Source organism: Equus przewalskii, chromosome 3 (genome assembly GCF_037783145.1).
Source record: "Equus przewalskii isolate Varuska chromosome 3, EquPr2, whole genome shotgun sequence".
Taxonomy (NCBI): domain Eukaryota; kingdom Metazoa; phylum Chordata; class Mammalia; order Perissodactyla; family Equidae; genus Equus; species Equus przewalskii.
The window spans coordinates 32765615-32779970 of record NC_091833.1 but is presented as its reverse complement, the minus strand read 5'-3'; the positions used below and the strand labels follow the sequence as shown (position 1 = coordinate 32779970).

Genomic DNA, 14356 nt, shown 5'->3' with positions numbered 1-14356 from the left:
GCAGCCAGAAGACCACGCCAGTGGAAATTTCTAGCGGACGTAGAAACTGTGTGTGGCCAAAGGAGAGAGAGGTCAAGCTAGAAGGAGCCAATGAGCAAAGAAGTGACAAATATAACCCTCAACATCTGTGGCGCCCAACGTGAAACATCAGCTCTGAGAAAGACCCCTGGCTTGTGGCCTCTGCCAGTCCCTGCGGTGGAAACACGCCCACCATGGCAGATTTCGTGCTGCACCATGACGTCACGGAAAGGGGACTTAGGGGATAATGCTCACAGTAGGCTCTCTCCAGCCCGGACGGCTGGCTCCGGGCACCTCGGCCTTCCAGCTTCAGGATGCGATGACGACGCTGGCTTCTCCACCCTCACACCCCACACCCACAAATGACTTTCTGGTTTCCCCCTGCCTGAAGGGAAGGCGGGCTTGGTTTCTTTGAAGACCATGCAAGTTGGTTTCACAGAAGATGGTGCCGCATCCCAGTTTCTACCTGCTGGCCACAGCGGGGCGAGATCTGAGAGGTGGTGGCTCGGTGGCTGCTGTGGCTTCGTGTGGGAGGCCTGCGGTGGCCTGTGACTTGAAATGAGATTGATGGGGCTCAGCCAGTTCCCTCTGAAGATGCATCACCTCTCCTGACACAGCCCTGCCCTGGGCATGGCCCTGGCTCCGGGGGTGCTCTGCAGGACCCCCAGGGAGACGTGGGGAGCCCAGCCTCTCAGGATCGCGAGCAGAGGAGGAGGGAAGCCCACCTGGCTGGCAGCTCCAGGCGGGAGGCAGCTGAGGACCACATTTACTCCAGAAGGCGCCCTAGGCCTGCGCCGGGGGGAGGGGGCGGAGCAGCTATGGGCCTAAGTACATTAGAAGTGGAGCTGAGATTATATACGGAGGTGTAAACAATTTTAAAATGAGGAAATTAAGGCTCAGAGAGAAGTGACATGTTCAGGACCCCACAAGGATCGGGTGGGAGCTGGGACTTGAGCTAATTCTCAGTGACATTCCTCCTTCCTCCTTCTGATTTCCTCCTCCTCCTCCCCCCCCCCCCCCGCCGCCGCTCCCACTCACCCATCCACCCACCCTTCTCTGCTTCCTCCCGATATTTAGTGAACACTTACTTTCTACCGACGTCCTGACAGTGGTAAAAAGGCAGGTGTTTCTGCTCTCTGGGGCAGGAGGCCCACTTCCAGGGGCATCAGGACCCTCTTTTCTACTGCATTTTAAAGTAGAGATATAATAACCCTAACATAAAATTCACCGTTTCAAGTGTGCGATTCTGTGGTTTTTAGCCTATTCACAATGTTGGCGTGTTTTAAGAGACTGCAAGGGTTCCGTTTCGGGCTCTGCCACTCCTAGTTTCAAAGCCCTGGCAAGTTCCCTAGCCTTTCCGTGCCTCAGTTTCCCCATAAGTCAAGTGGAGATGATGACGGCTGCACCGCAGAGAGCTAACGCTGGATTCAATGGAAAGCACAGTGAAACACAGAGGGTGTTCTCAAGTGTGTCTGTCACCATTATCTCCTAAATGGTGGGCCCTGGGCCACGTGTGGGGCAAGAGAAACGAACATTCCAGAAACTGCCTTCCAGAGACTCGCAGCCTCGGAGGGGAGCTCGCTGAGAATTGCAGGAGAGAGAAAAAACAGGAAGAGCCCTTCCTCAGGAGCCACTAGTACAGGGCACAGGCATCAGATGCGAACGTTCGGGCAGAGTGAATAATCCATCTTCTGACTCAAGCCCCGTGCTCTTTTTCTGGCTTTCACCCCACCCTCTATTTTTCCCACTTCTAAAGTGAGGTGTTTACGTGCTTGAAGGGGGCAGGCGGTGGGTACGCAGCCTCCTGGGCAGGAAATTGAGAACAGTGGCTTGCTTGCCATTTCACGGGGCAGGGAGATTTGGGGGCATGTGGCTCAGTTCGTCCTTCCAAACCCCAGCCCTCCTTCTTTGGCCTCCATGGAATCGACAGTGCTGGGGTGTGTGTTCCGCCAGGACTCCGACACAACCCGCTGCAGGGAGCCGGGTGCCACGGCTGACCCCCAGGAAAGCTCCTGGCATCTCCAAAGCTCAGTGCCTGCAGGACGACGCTCAGACTCCTGGCTCAGGCTGGACCCAGGAGCCGCACCAACCCGGTTCCCCCTGCCTGGTTCCTGACACAGACTTTCCACCCCAGACCATTGGCTGTTGAGCATTTCCCAGAATGCACGTGGCGGGGCTGCTGTCCTTATTTTGTCTTTTTTTTGTCTCTGTACCCCAGATGCTTCTCTAGCACATAGTAGGTCCCCTTCAATGTTTGTTGAGTGAATAAATAGACCAGAGGCCTGTAGCTTCCACTTGCCGAATCCTGGAAGGAATAAAATCCAAAGGTGAGTGTGTGCATGTGAGTGTGCGTGTGTGTTTTCAATAAGCTGCAAGTAGAAACAAAATGATAAAAATTCAGTCCCCCAGTGCAAACTGGAACTGACCCTCCAGCCTTCTCAGACTAATGACCCAGAACAAAACTGGAACGTCAGCGTGTTCTCCGGCCGGAGTCAACGCTTCCGTTTGACTCTGCTTGGTGAGAATGGTCACCACGTTTCCACCAAAGACCAGATGTACGTTCTGCTCCACCTGCAGCAACCTTCTGACTCTGTCCAGGGAGGCCCAGTGGAGAGGGGATCGCCGTGTTCCAGGACCTCAGGTATGTCAGCCTCGGCCCCCGGGAAAGTACGTGAGTGGCAGGCAATGTGGGAGGCCAGAGGCCAGTCCTTCCCCGTATGAGAAGCGAGAGCCCTCTGCAGCTGGCGGGTGGCATTTGATTACACCTAGCCCTGCTGTGCACATGCACACCTGGCCGGGTGTCAGCTTCCTCACCTGTCTGGGTCAGCAGAGCGATGTAGGGCCCTCCTTGGGAGGAAGGTCCATGAACTGCTAAATGGCTATGCACGTGACCGGAGAGCGTCAGGAAGTGCCTGCGGAATGAGCCTTTGACGCCCCCGGCATTGATGACAGCGAGGACGAGGGACATTTTGTGACTGAGGATGACATTTTCCCTCTGTGACATCAATTCCAAAAGGTTAGGAATGTGCCCAGAACATCCCCTGGAGAGTTCGCGACAGGCCGGTCACCCGTGAATTCGTGATGCTAGATGCAGGCAGACCTGGTCTGAACTCCAGCGCTGCCACCTGTGTCCCACGTGATCGTGAGCACGTGACGTGGCCTCCCCAGTGGGTTTGCCACTTATTACGCACAGGACCTTGGACAAGAGGTCGTTTAGCCAAGAGGACCTCGTATCTCTCCAAGTCCAAGGTACCCATACGTGACACAGAGAGAGGCATAGTTATCACGGGGTGGCCGCGAGCATCTCAGAGGCGGCTCAGTAAGTCTCGGCCCAGGCCTGGCTCACAGGGAGCCGTCAGTCAGCAGAGATGGTAACTCTGCTTATCTCTATCTCCCCGGGTGCCACATTGAGGAATGGAGAGCCAGCGTCAGGAAGGTGGCCTTTGACCCCAGGAGTCTCGGTGCAAAGCCGGGCTCTTTGCTAACTGTGTGGGAAGTGTGGTGGGTCCCTCTCAAGCGAAACCTTTATTTTCCTCCTCCATAAAATGGGAACCGTAACAGCACCCATCACCTAGGTTTCGGGGAGCTCAAAGGAGATAAGTGGGTGACGTTTTAGCACAGTGCCCGGGGCTGGTGCCTTCAATGCTGTCCATCACAGAACCCAGGCCAAGGAGCGGCTCCCATGCATGTGCGCTCAAGCCTAAGGAGTGACCCCCCACCCCCCCATTCTGAAATTACAGGCAGTGTTCATTTCCGACCCTCCTGCCTGCAGGGACGGCTGAAGCCATCTCCTCATGAAAGAGCACCTTAAACGGGTAAACGCTTAAAACCTGCAAATGACTGTCCAAGGCCAAGAGCCCTCCCAAAATGGTACATAATGCAGCCTTTGAGGAAAAGGCGAAGGTCCAGAATCTTTGCCTAATGAAAGCTGTGGCGTCTGGGCACAAACTTTATTTCTGAGCTTCCTGACAGACAGAGCAAAAAGGGAAGGTGACAAGCTCTCAGTTGATAAAGAGAGAACCCCTGATTCAGCGGGCAGACTCATTTCTCCCGTGGACTTCACTCTGGGAGAAATCTACCAGGGGCTTCCGTATAAGTGACATCGGAAAGCGTAAGGGTGACACCTGTGAGACTCGATCGGCCAACGGGGGACAGAAGGACAGATGGACAGATGGGAGAAGTCAGGGGCACATACACAGCATAGCGATATAATTTAGTATCCAGACCAGGGCATTTTTGAGTGTGGAAGGGGGTACCATTTATAATTATAGTGAAACATCAGACAACCAACAAACAAACCAGGACTGCCTCGTGCACGTGGGGACCATGCTTCAACGGCCATAACTTCCGTCATCCATGATACGTGTCAAGGGCATAACGTTCTACATGAGAGACCTGGAAAGACCAGACTGGCAAAGTCGACCCTTTTTTAGTGATTTAATCTAACGGTAATAACTAATATTTGTAAGATGCTTACTCATCAAGGAACGGGGCCAGCTTGGAAGAGCAGCGAGTGCTCTGGCTCTGCAGCCAAAGACGCCAAGTTGCAACGAGATGATGTCCATAAGCCCCTGTGACAGCACCCACACCAGCCGAGGGTCCCCTTGTCACTGCTTCTGTTGTCATCACCTTGAAGATAATCTTTTGCAAAACATTGAGGTTCAGAGAGATTCAGAGGAGTGCCCGAGGTCACACAGCCTGTGATGGGGCTAGGGTTGCATTTGAAGTATGGAGGTTCAGACCCCAAATTCTGCCATGCCGCTAAGCTTAGAAAACTGCAAGCAGGTAGAAAAACCTCATTACGGTCATTTTAACCCCCAGGGGACATTTGATCCTATGTGGGGACATTCTTAGTTGTCACAACGAGGGTAGGGAGAGAGAGTGCAACTGGCGTCTAGAGGGTGGAGGCCGGGGATGCTGCCCAACAGCCTACAGTGAGCAGGACACCCCGCCCCCGAGCAGGCTCTGGCCCCAGCTGTCAGGAGAGCCAAGATGGAAGAGCCCTGGTCCAGAGGAATGGGTGTGAACAAGCCTTGTCCTGATGCTTATTCTGAGACTGTGACACACACGCCTACAAGATCCATCAGGATCAGTACACGGTTCCGTCTGATGCATAGATTAGCCTGGAAAAGGCAAGAGGACCCCTTGGGTCCCTGGTGCTTGGTCAGCCCAGGTTTCTTGAGCAGCCCCTGGGAATCCCATCAGCCTTCCTCCCCCAGGCCAGTCGGTTTCTTAACTGCCTGAGGCCAAGGGCACCTTCTTGGGATTCCCCCCCAAAACCCTGCAGCCTCCTGGGGAAGATTTATCTGAAATCACTCTCTCCCTGATGTCAGCTCGGAAGCCGAGGGGATCGGCTTGGAGGGAAAACCCAGGGACGCTGAGCGCCGGTCTGAGCTGGCCAGCTGCCCCCACCTGGCCCCAGGCCCCAAAACCCCAAGACCCCAGAGGTCGCAGCTCTGTTCCCACCACGGGGCTGCCTAGCTCAGGACAATCTCACTTCACCTTTTCAAGCCTCAGAAGGGGACAGGAAAAGGTGCGGGCTCTGGCATCCAGTAGACCCGTGATCAGACCCCAGCCCAGCCACTCAACCTCAGACCACACATTCACCTCTCAGGGCCTCGCTTTCCTCTCTGCAGGATGGAGATAATAATAGTGCTTGGTTAAAGTGGGACTTAAGGAGGTAATAACATCAAGGACTCAGGGGCTGGCCCCGTGGCCGAGTGGTTAAGTTCAGTGCTCTGCTTCAGCAGCCCGGGGTTCATGGGTTCAGATCCCGGCCACAGACCTACGCACTGCTCATCAAGCCAGGCTGTGGTGGTGTCTCAAGTACAAAATAGAGGAAGATTGCCACAGATGTTAGCTCAGCGACAATCTTCCTCAACAACAGCAAAAAAAAAATGGACTCGGCACACTGCAAGTCCTCAACACACGCTGATCATTATGCCCCCTGTCACCACCCAGCCCTAAGCCCCCCAGACCCTTGCCAACCTCGGTACTGACTGTCTTTGGGTCCAGCTAGTTGGGCACCAACACTCTCCCCTTCTCCCACCTGCTCTCAGCCAAGATAGAATCGGCTTGAGTTAGGGGAGGGGGTCAAGTTGGGCTCGTTCCCATGGTATCATCCTCTGACACCCCCAGTTTGGTCTCCCGCACCTGAGCGGCAAGTTCTGTCTCCTGGGGACTCTTCACAGGAGTGCGGGCTATGTCCCACCCACCATCATCTGGTAGGTCTGCACTGATAGCAGCACACAACTTTTCTGTGAGGTTTCCCACACATGAGCCTCAGGGCTAGGCAAGCACTGACCTGCCAGAGTCTTCCTCTCCTTCAGTGAATTTTTGGAGACCCAGCTCACAAACTGTCTCTCTCTCCTCCCAATTCCATCTATCATTCAAGATGAATTCCACACAGATGGGGATAACCTGTCCGATTTTTCTCAGACAAGAGTTTACTGTGTTCCCTTTCTGCTGTGGCTGCCAGGAAGCTCAGAGCTGAGCTTTGTGCTCAGCGTCTTAATTTCTTCATCTCACTGACCTTCTTCTCCATTCTGCTTTAATAACCCACAGGGCCCTTCTCTCTCTCCAGAATCCCTAACTCAGAGGTCCTCAGACTTCAGATCGCAGTTTCTTCTTCTTGTGTGTAGGTCAAATGCTTGCACAAGCCCTGCTCCTCAGCCCCAGTGGGGCCACCCGTCCCCTGGGCCCTGCGTCTCTCTCCCATCACCCTTCCCACTTCGCTTCCTTCTGTATCCAGCCGAAGTTCCATGATTTATAATTCCAATCCCACTCTTGAAAACACTCTGAACCCCCAGCGTTCCGAGGGGACTGGGAATGACTCTCTTCACCCAGGGCCATCAGAGCTGCTCTCATAACCTGAATATTTTTTCTAATTTAATGACGATCCGAGGAGAAAAAAAAAATGACATGAGCCCCCCACCCCTTCCTCCGGAAAAATAATAAGATGAGAAATAACCCTTTCTCTTTGAAGAGTGGCCGGCAGCTTGGAGCAGCGCAGTGAGAGCCAGCGAGACCAAAGGCGAGAGCAGAGCTTCAGAGAGCTCGTTTTTCCCTTTTCATCGTTCACGTTGGCCTCTGCTCCCTGGAGAGAGAAGAATGCTCCAGTGAGAGTCACTGTGATCGTTTACTTTGCCTACAGATGTTTTTAAAATCCTTTATGTCTTTTGGTTGTTCTAAGATGTTTGAGAGCATCCGGGTGAGTACATCCGTCACAAGATGTTAGAGAGAGATGCACTGTTTTCAGCCGGTGTCTCTTGATGTAAGGGACCCGCAGTGGGCTCCCTGAGCCTTCCTTGAGCCTGTCCCACCCTCGAAGCCTGGACAGCCTCTGCTTGTGCTCACAGGGTGACGAGAGGCGTCTCCCACCCTGGGCCCCCCGTGGAATGTTTTCATGAAATAATTAGTGTACTTTTGATGTTTGTTTGTTTTAGTTTTCCTAAAAACCCAAATGCAGTGTGACTCTTTCTTGCTATTGGGCTGTGATCAGCCCCACAAAATGAGAGAGAAAGACAAGGTGAAGATGGGACACAGCGATGTGCACACTGGGGGGCCTCAGGCATCATTTTATCGACCCCTCCTCTTAGAAATGGGGAAACCGAGGCCCAAAGGACCCAGAAGTGACAGAGCCAAAAAGAAACCCAGTAGTTCTTAATCTCGAGTCTGCGGATGTGAATTGATATTAGAGGGACTCCGAGCTCCCATGTCCAACAGGCCTTGCTTCCATCCTCTCTCCACCGCCCCCCCACCGGCACGGCTCCCAGTGGCCTGGTCAGGGTTCCCATCCTGCTCGGCTCAGACTCCCCGGGCCGTCCGTTTCATTTCTCTCTGCAACATCTCACCCACCGTGTAAAATTAGCTCAGCCATGAGTTTCAGGAACGAATACCTGCAGCCCCTCCAGTGACAAGAAAAAGAAACCAGAGGGGACTTTCCTCCTTTCCTGCCAGCCAGGCTGGGCCCCCCTCAGCGATGCAGAGGTGCAGGAGAGAGCCTGGGGAGCCCGCCGGAAGACCCTGCAGTCCCCGGGGCCCCCGCACATCACCTAGGATGCTCGGGAGGCGGAAGAAAGATGCTGGGCCTTTTTCCATCTCATTGCCCCCCCACCCTGAGCAAACAGTCACCATACTGAATGCATAGGCTGCTGGTCCTGGGCGTTCCCGTAACACCCATTGCTGCCTAGAGGTGTCCTGCACACCTGAGTTCTTGTTGCAGTGTGATGGGGTACAGGCAGGTACTCAGCGGATTTTCACACACGGGGCACCTGTGCAACAGCAGTGGGGAAAGAAATGGCACCACTTTAGCCCCCCGGAACCCCCCTTGAGCCCCTCCCACTCACGACCTGCCCCCAAGGGCAACCCCTATCCTGGCTTCCAAGAATGTAGATCCGTCTTGCCTGGTTTTGGACTCTGTGTAAATGGAATCACTGTTCGTGTCTGGTTCCTTTCACTGACTGTTATCTGAAGTCGTGCCCGTTGTCACGTGTAGCTGTCGATCATTCATTGTCAGCGCTCTCCTCTCTATTCTGCAAATACACCACGGTTAGGTTACATGCTCTGACATTCCTATTTTTGCAGGTTAAAAAAAAAAAGCAGGACGAACTCTATATGACTCCACTCATAGGTGGAAGTTAGTATATTGATAAGGAGATCGGATCGGTGGTTACCAGGGAAAAGGGGGGGTGGGGGGAGGGCACAAAGGGGGAAGTGGTGTACCCCCAACATGACTAACAAAAATGTACAACTGAAATCTCACAAGGTTGTAATCTATCATAACATTAATAAAAAAAAAAAAAGCAGTGAAACAATTGGCAATTTCATAGGATTCCCCTAGCACTTGTCCATGCATTTTATTTCTGGTAAATACGTGGGATTGCACTGGACTCTCATTCTGGTTTTTTTATCATCTTGCCTTTTGTGTTTACATTCACCCATGCTGCTGCCTTGGTCTGAATGGCTGCACAGCCCTGCTCAGGGCACGTGCTCCCATCGCTGGCGGGCCTTGGACGGCTCCTATGCTCCCCACATACAAAACCTCCTCATTCAGGTCCCCTGATGGGCTCGATGGGAATTTCTGGGGGACGTATGTCCGGGAGTGGAATTGTGGGGTCATTTGTGCATTCTGGGGAGGCCACCTTTTTTAAAATTAGCCAGCACACTGATATCTGGAGGGTGTCCAGCAGCCCCAACGGCGGCATGGGGACCAAGTGGCGAGCTTCAGAAGTAGAGAGCCAGAGGGAGGGGCGCCATGAGCAGCCAGCAGGGGGTGCTGCTTCCCTTGGGATCCTCCAGGCCCAAGGGTCCCAGGAGGTTGGAGAGGCCACCAATGGCTGCTGCTCCAGCTGCCCCCGTGGTTCCTCAGTGACCCCAGAGAACACCTGGGAACACCTGGCCTGAGCCCCAGGGGTCGCCCATTGATGGGTGGAGGTGGAGGTCCATGAGTGGGCTCGGCAGGAAGGGGTCCTCACATCTCCATGCACCCAGACGTCCTCCTCTGCCGTCACTTGGCCATGAGGAAAAGCGAGCAGAAGGCGACAAGAGACCCTCGGGGCCCATCCCAGCACCCCAGGAGTCAGAGGAACCCCCCCCCCCAAGAACCCCAGCTCCCAGCCAGCAGCCTCCAAGCATTTTTGCTGCGGCCTGACCCTCTCTACAGCCTTGCCTTGTGTGGCATCTGGACTTTGAATTGCAAGGCTAAGAAAGAAAGTAGAAATGAAAGAGAAAGTCGAACAAATATCGACAGCAGGGGCCCACGGCAAAGGGCCCCCTGGTCGGGGACAGCTGTCCCCGAGTCCCCATGATAAGCGCTGAAGTCGTCTGAACCTTGGGCTCGAATCTCAAGCCTTGATGGCAGCCCTGACCTTAGAGACCGGGAGACATGCTTGTCTTCGCTCCCTCTCCCCTGACGACCAAGTGCCCCTCGTTCGCTCATGTGTTCATTCGTTCACTCCGCATTGACCGGGTGTCTACTGCGTGCAGGGTGTTAGCACGGGGGACCGAGGGGCGACAGGCCAGAGCCTCGCAGGGCGGGGCAAGCCTGCCGGGTTCACAGAGAGCCTCGACTGCAGACTTCTGGAGGCATCCACACGCACAGTCATGGGCCCTGGAGGAAGATGGCCACCACGGAGCACACACTGCTGTTCGCTTCAGCAGCTCCGCTTTGGCATTTCTTCATTTTAAAAAAGAAGCCAAGAGTGTCAACCACACTGGAAGTGGCCCGCGCCTCTTTGGGCTTCCGACAGGCCCGGCCACGACATGGGGGCCCCTCCAGGCAGGCTGCTCTCTCCCACGCCGTGTTCTTCAAGCGACTGTTCTTATTAAACTAACGTTGGGGGCCTGTCTACCATCACAGGAGCCACCAGCACGTGCACAGTGCTTCTGTCCTGAGGGCTCCACGTTTGTCAGCGGGTCAGGAGCCCCATTTCAGAGGTCAGGAGGGTGGGGCACAGAGAGGTTGGGAAACTGTTTTGAGGCCACCAGAAAACTGGTGCAGAGTGGGGGCCGGCCCAGGCCGTCAGGGTTCGCAGCACCTGTCACCTCTATGCTCTGCTGCTAGACACACAAGAGGGGCCAGGCCAGGGTGCCATCCACACCCATCTGCCTCACGGATAAGTAGGCACCTGGAGTGCGGGAGAAGGTTCTAGAAAACAAAGATTTCCTCCAGCAGGCTTCACCGCGGCTCCTGGGACGGCCACACTCTGAGGTTTTATGGCTCCTCAGAGCCCGGAGCAGGACAGCATTCCCAGGAAATGCGGCGACTTGACTCGAGCTCCATATCTGGTTGTAAATACGTGTTTGACTTTCTTTTTCACTTTCTTTTTGTTTTGGGGGTTTTTTTTAATCCCCACCCTGTGTTGTTGTTTTTTTCGTTTTCCCTCCAACTGTGTGTTTTCCTGTGCTTTCCAGGTTTTCTGCCTCAAGCCCGTGTTACATCTAGAATGAGAAGAAAAGCTACTTTATGTTAGAAGATAAATAAATAAATGTTTACTGTCTCTAAGCCACGGGTCAAGGGAAAAAGAACTTGCTGGAGGAATTCAGGCGAACGGTCAGTATCATCCGATTGTGTAATTTTCTCAGCGTGTTTTCTAGGCAGACGTGGCCTCAAAGAAAATTCTTTGAAAACGTTCCTCTGGTTCAGAGTGAAGACGTGATCCAGTCTGACACTGTGGTGGGGACGGCTGGAGCGCCCGCAGGCGGACTGCAGATGGGGACGCTGAGACCCAGGGTGGGTAGGTGTGGTTCCCGAGGCCACACAGCTGTGGCTCACTCTCACCAGGACCCGGACCAGAGCGGATCACGGAGCTGCCATGGAAGGCGGCAAAGACACGGCGGGCGAGGGCGGCCTGGCCGGGGGCGCGAGGCCCAGCCCCATCTCTCCAAGGGCGTGTTAAGGAGCACGTGAGCCGCGTTCGCCCGGCTGTGCCCTGGCAATTGAGAAACGACCCTAAAGCGAAAGTCCCTCCGTTTCAAGGAATAAGGTTTTCTTTCAACCCTGTCAGTCATGCTGCTGCTAAGAGCAGATGGCGCTCATGAAAGTCACTTCCTCTCTCCCGGTCTCAGTTTCCCCATCTGCAAAATGAGAAGATCGATCAACATAATAACAATAACTCACATTTACCAAGGGCTGGTTATCTGCCCATACAAGAGGTTTATCCAGACTCATTTAATCCTCTCAGGGGCACTATACAGATGGGTAAACTGAGGCAGCATGGTTAAGTAATCCACCAGAATGACATGGTGACTATGAGCAAGCTGACCCGGTGACAGGCTTTGAACCCAGGGCCTCTGACGCCAGAACCTGGGACCTGATTTCCACACCATCTGCTTCTGGAGGGTCTTAGCAGCTTTACTGACTCCACACTGCGCTCCAGATGTCACCTCCACAATCAGAAAGAAGTGGATCTTAGGACACGTCCAGCGTGAGCTGGGACGAGCGTGGGCACCTCTTCCCTGCCCAGGGCAGAGCGTATGCGGGGTCGTGCCAAGAGTCTGCAGTTGATTTCCTACAAACATTTGGGGCAAACTGGCTTCCTCAACATTCAAGAGGGCGGAAGAGGAGACAGAGGGCTCAGTAGATGAGCCAGGAGCATGATCCATCCTCGGGGCTGAGCACGTGAGCCTCGATTTCCCCATCTGCAGAATGGGGGCATGAGACTGGCCAAAGGTATCAATTCCTGGCTGAAGCAGAGCCGGAACACCTTCACCCCTCCTCTGAGAAGGTGACAGTCACAGCTACACGCGGGGACACTTACTGCCTGCCAGCATGGTGCCAAGAATGTCACAGAGCTTTACTCCTCACAGCTGTCCAGTGAGCTGGAGGCTGTTACTACCCCCATGTGCCTAACAGGGAAACCAAGGTACCGGGAAGATGGGCAGTTCCTGTGGCTAGAAAGTCAGGAGGGCTGGAAGATGAGCCCCAAAGTGGGGCTCCAGGCCCTGGGCTCGGGGCCACCACACCACAGACCTCTCCAAGCCAGAGCCACTCTCACGTATGGTATGCCAGGAGCTGGGGCCACCTGTGTCATGCACCCCATCATGCATGTGACAGTTGCCTCACAGCCCCGGAAGGACGATGGCGAGGGTCCAGAGAAATGAGGACTGGCTCTTTCTTCCCAGGTGCAGAGGGGCGAGACCCTGCGGGTGACAGGACCACGCTCCCACCCGGCTGCCAGCACCCCCTGTGGCCCCACTCTGTGTGGGAGGGGCTGTGATGGGGCAGCAGAAAATGAACTCTGAACAGCTGCGCAGCAAGACACCAGGAAGGAACACAGTTTGCTCTGCTGTCCTTCCATCGGGCCAGGCGCCCTGGCCAGCGAGGCGCGGGACACTGGAGGGGCGGGCGCCTCCTGGACAGTCCAGGCCTCGCTTCGGCCCCACCTGGACCTGCCCGCAGACGATTCTGAGCTCCTCCCGGAGGTGAAGGCCTCAGCGAGATGCCCTGGAGCGTCCAGGAGGGACAGGACTCCAGAGACAGTGACAAATATTTCAATCCCACTTCCGCAACTCAGCTGGGGTCCTTGGAGCCTCACTCCCGAGACGGCTCACCATCCACAAGTGCTGTCAGCATCTGAGCCTCGGGCCTGGTGGCCAAGACCGTCTCCGGCCTCGAGGGGGGAGGACTTCCTGCAAAGTCGTTGAGGTGTTTAGAAGCCCCACGGGTCCACCACGCAGGCCAAATGTGAGCGAGAGGAAGCGGCCGCCTTGCTGAGGCCACACCGGCCTGAGTGGCTCCGGCTGTTCCTCTCCCACAAGGCCATGGAGTGGAGTGTCAGGGCCTCGGCCCTGGGTCTGGGCTGTCTCTCTCTTTGCCACATCGCTGTGTGGCCTTGGGAAAGTGACTCCATCTCTCTGGACTCTAGTTCTGCTCCATACAATGGGGCTAAAAGGAGCTTTTATCTCATCGACTCGTGGGTCACACGGACCAGTGCTCTGAAGTGCTTAGAACAGGGCCTGGCACATAGTAAGAGCTCAATACATTAGTTATTCTGTCTGTCCGCCCCAGGCCGCAGCAGCCCAGGAGCCATGTAGGGGCCCAGCTGAGGGCTTTTCTGACTGTCCTTGGAGAAGATGCCACCCAGGGGGCAGCCTGGGTCCCCAGACCTCTAGGAGGGCTGTGGGAGCCACTCACTGGCCTACACACTGGCACATGAGGCCACATGTCACACACGCGCACATCCATACACAGTCACATGCACAGACATACTGCCATGTGTGCACATGTCTACATGCACACGCAGGCTCACACAGGCAGACGCACACACAGGCGCACACAGGCACGGTGCATCCACATGCATACACAGGCACATGCACACACAGGCACACACAGTCACAGTGCATCCACATGCATACACAGGCACATGCACACACAGGTACACACAGGCACACACAGCCACATGCACACACATGCACACGGCAGCTGCCTCTGGTCTCCCCTCCTCCCACAGGAGCAGGGCAGGGCGGGCGGGCGGGTGGTGGGGACGGGGCTGGGGCAGAGCCCTGTTGCTCAATGCCAGGCCCGCGCCGAGTCTCAACGGTCAGGGACCCGGCTGTCGGAGCCCGCGAGGCCTCGAAATCCGGCCTCTGCGGGCCGTGGGCTTTTAATATTTTTAGAGAAGTTGGGTTTCTGCCAAGTTCCTCTGCTTCAGATTCTTCCTGGAGCTGGTGGGTTCCCGCCCCCCCGAGATCCCAGGCCCGGCGTCCGCAGGCCCGGCAGCGCCTCTGGGGGCTTCACAGAATCACAGAGGCCACCGCAGCTGCCAAGTCATGCTCCGAGCCCCACACGGAGGTGCCCGGCCCACAGGGGCACTCGCCCAGGCCACCCCGTGTCCCC

General features: G+C 55.4%; 1 long non-coding RNA gene across 1 annotated transcript; it reads left to right on the top strand.

Annotated features, from left to right (window-relative positions):
- The first annotated feature begins 1335 nt into the window (after nucleotides 1-1335).
- Nucleotides 1336-14036, top strand: LOC139082245 (uncharacterized). Its single transcript, XR_011538049.1, has 3 exons — nucleotides 1336-2345; nucleotides 2452-2659; nucleotides 10933-14036. It is a non-coding gene; the product is annotated as an uncharacterized lncRNA (long non-coding RNA).
- Nucleotides 14037-14356: the final 320 nt, after the last annotated feature.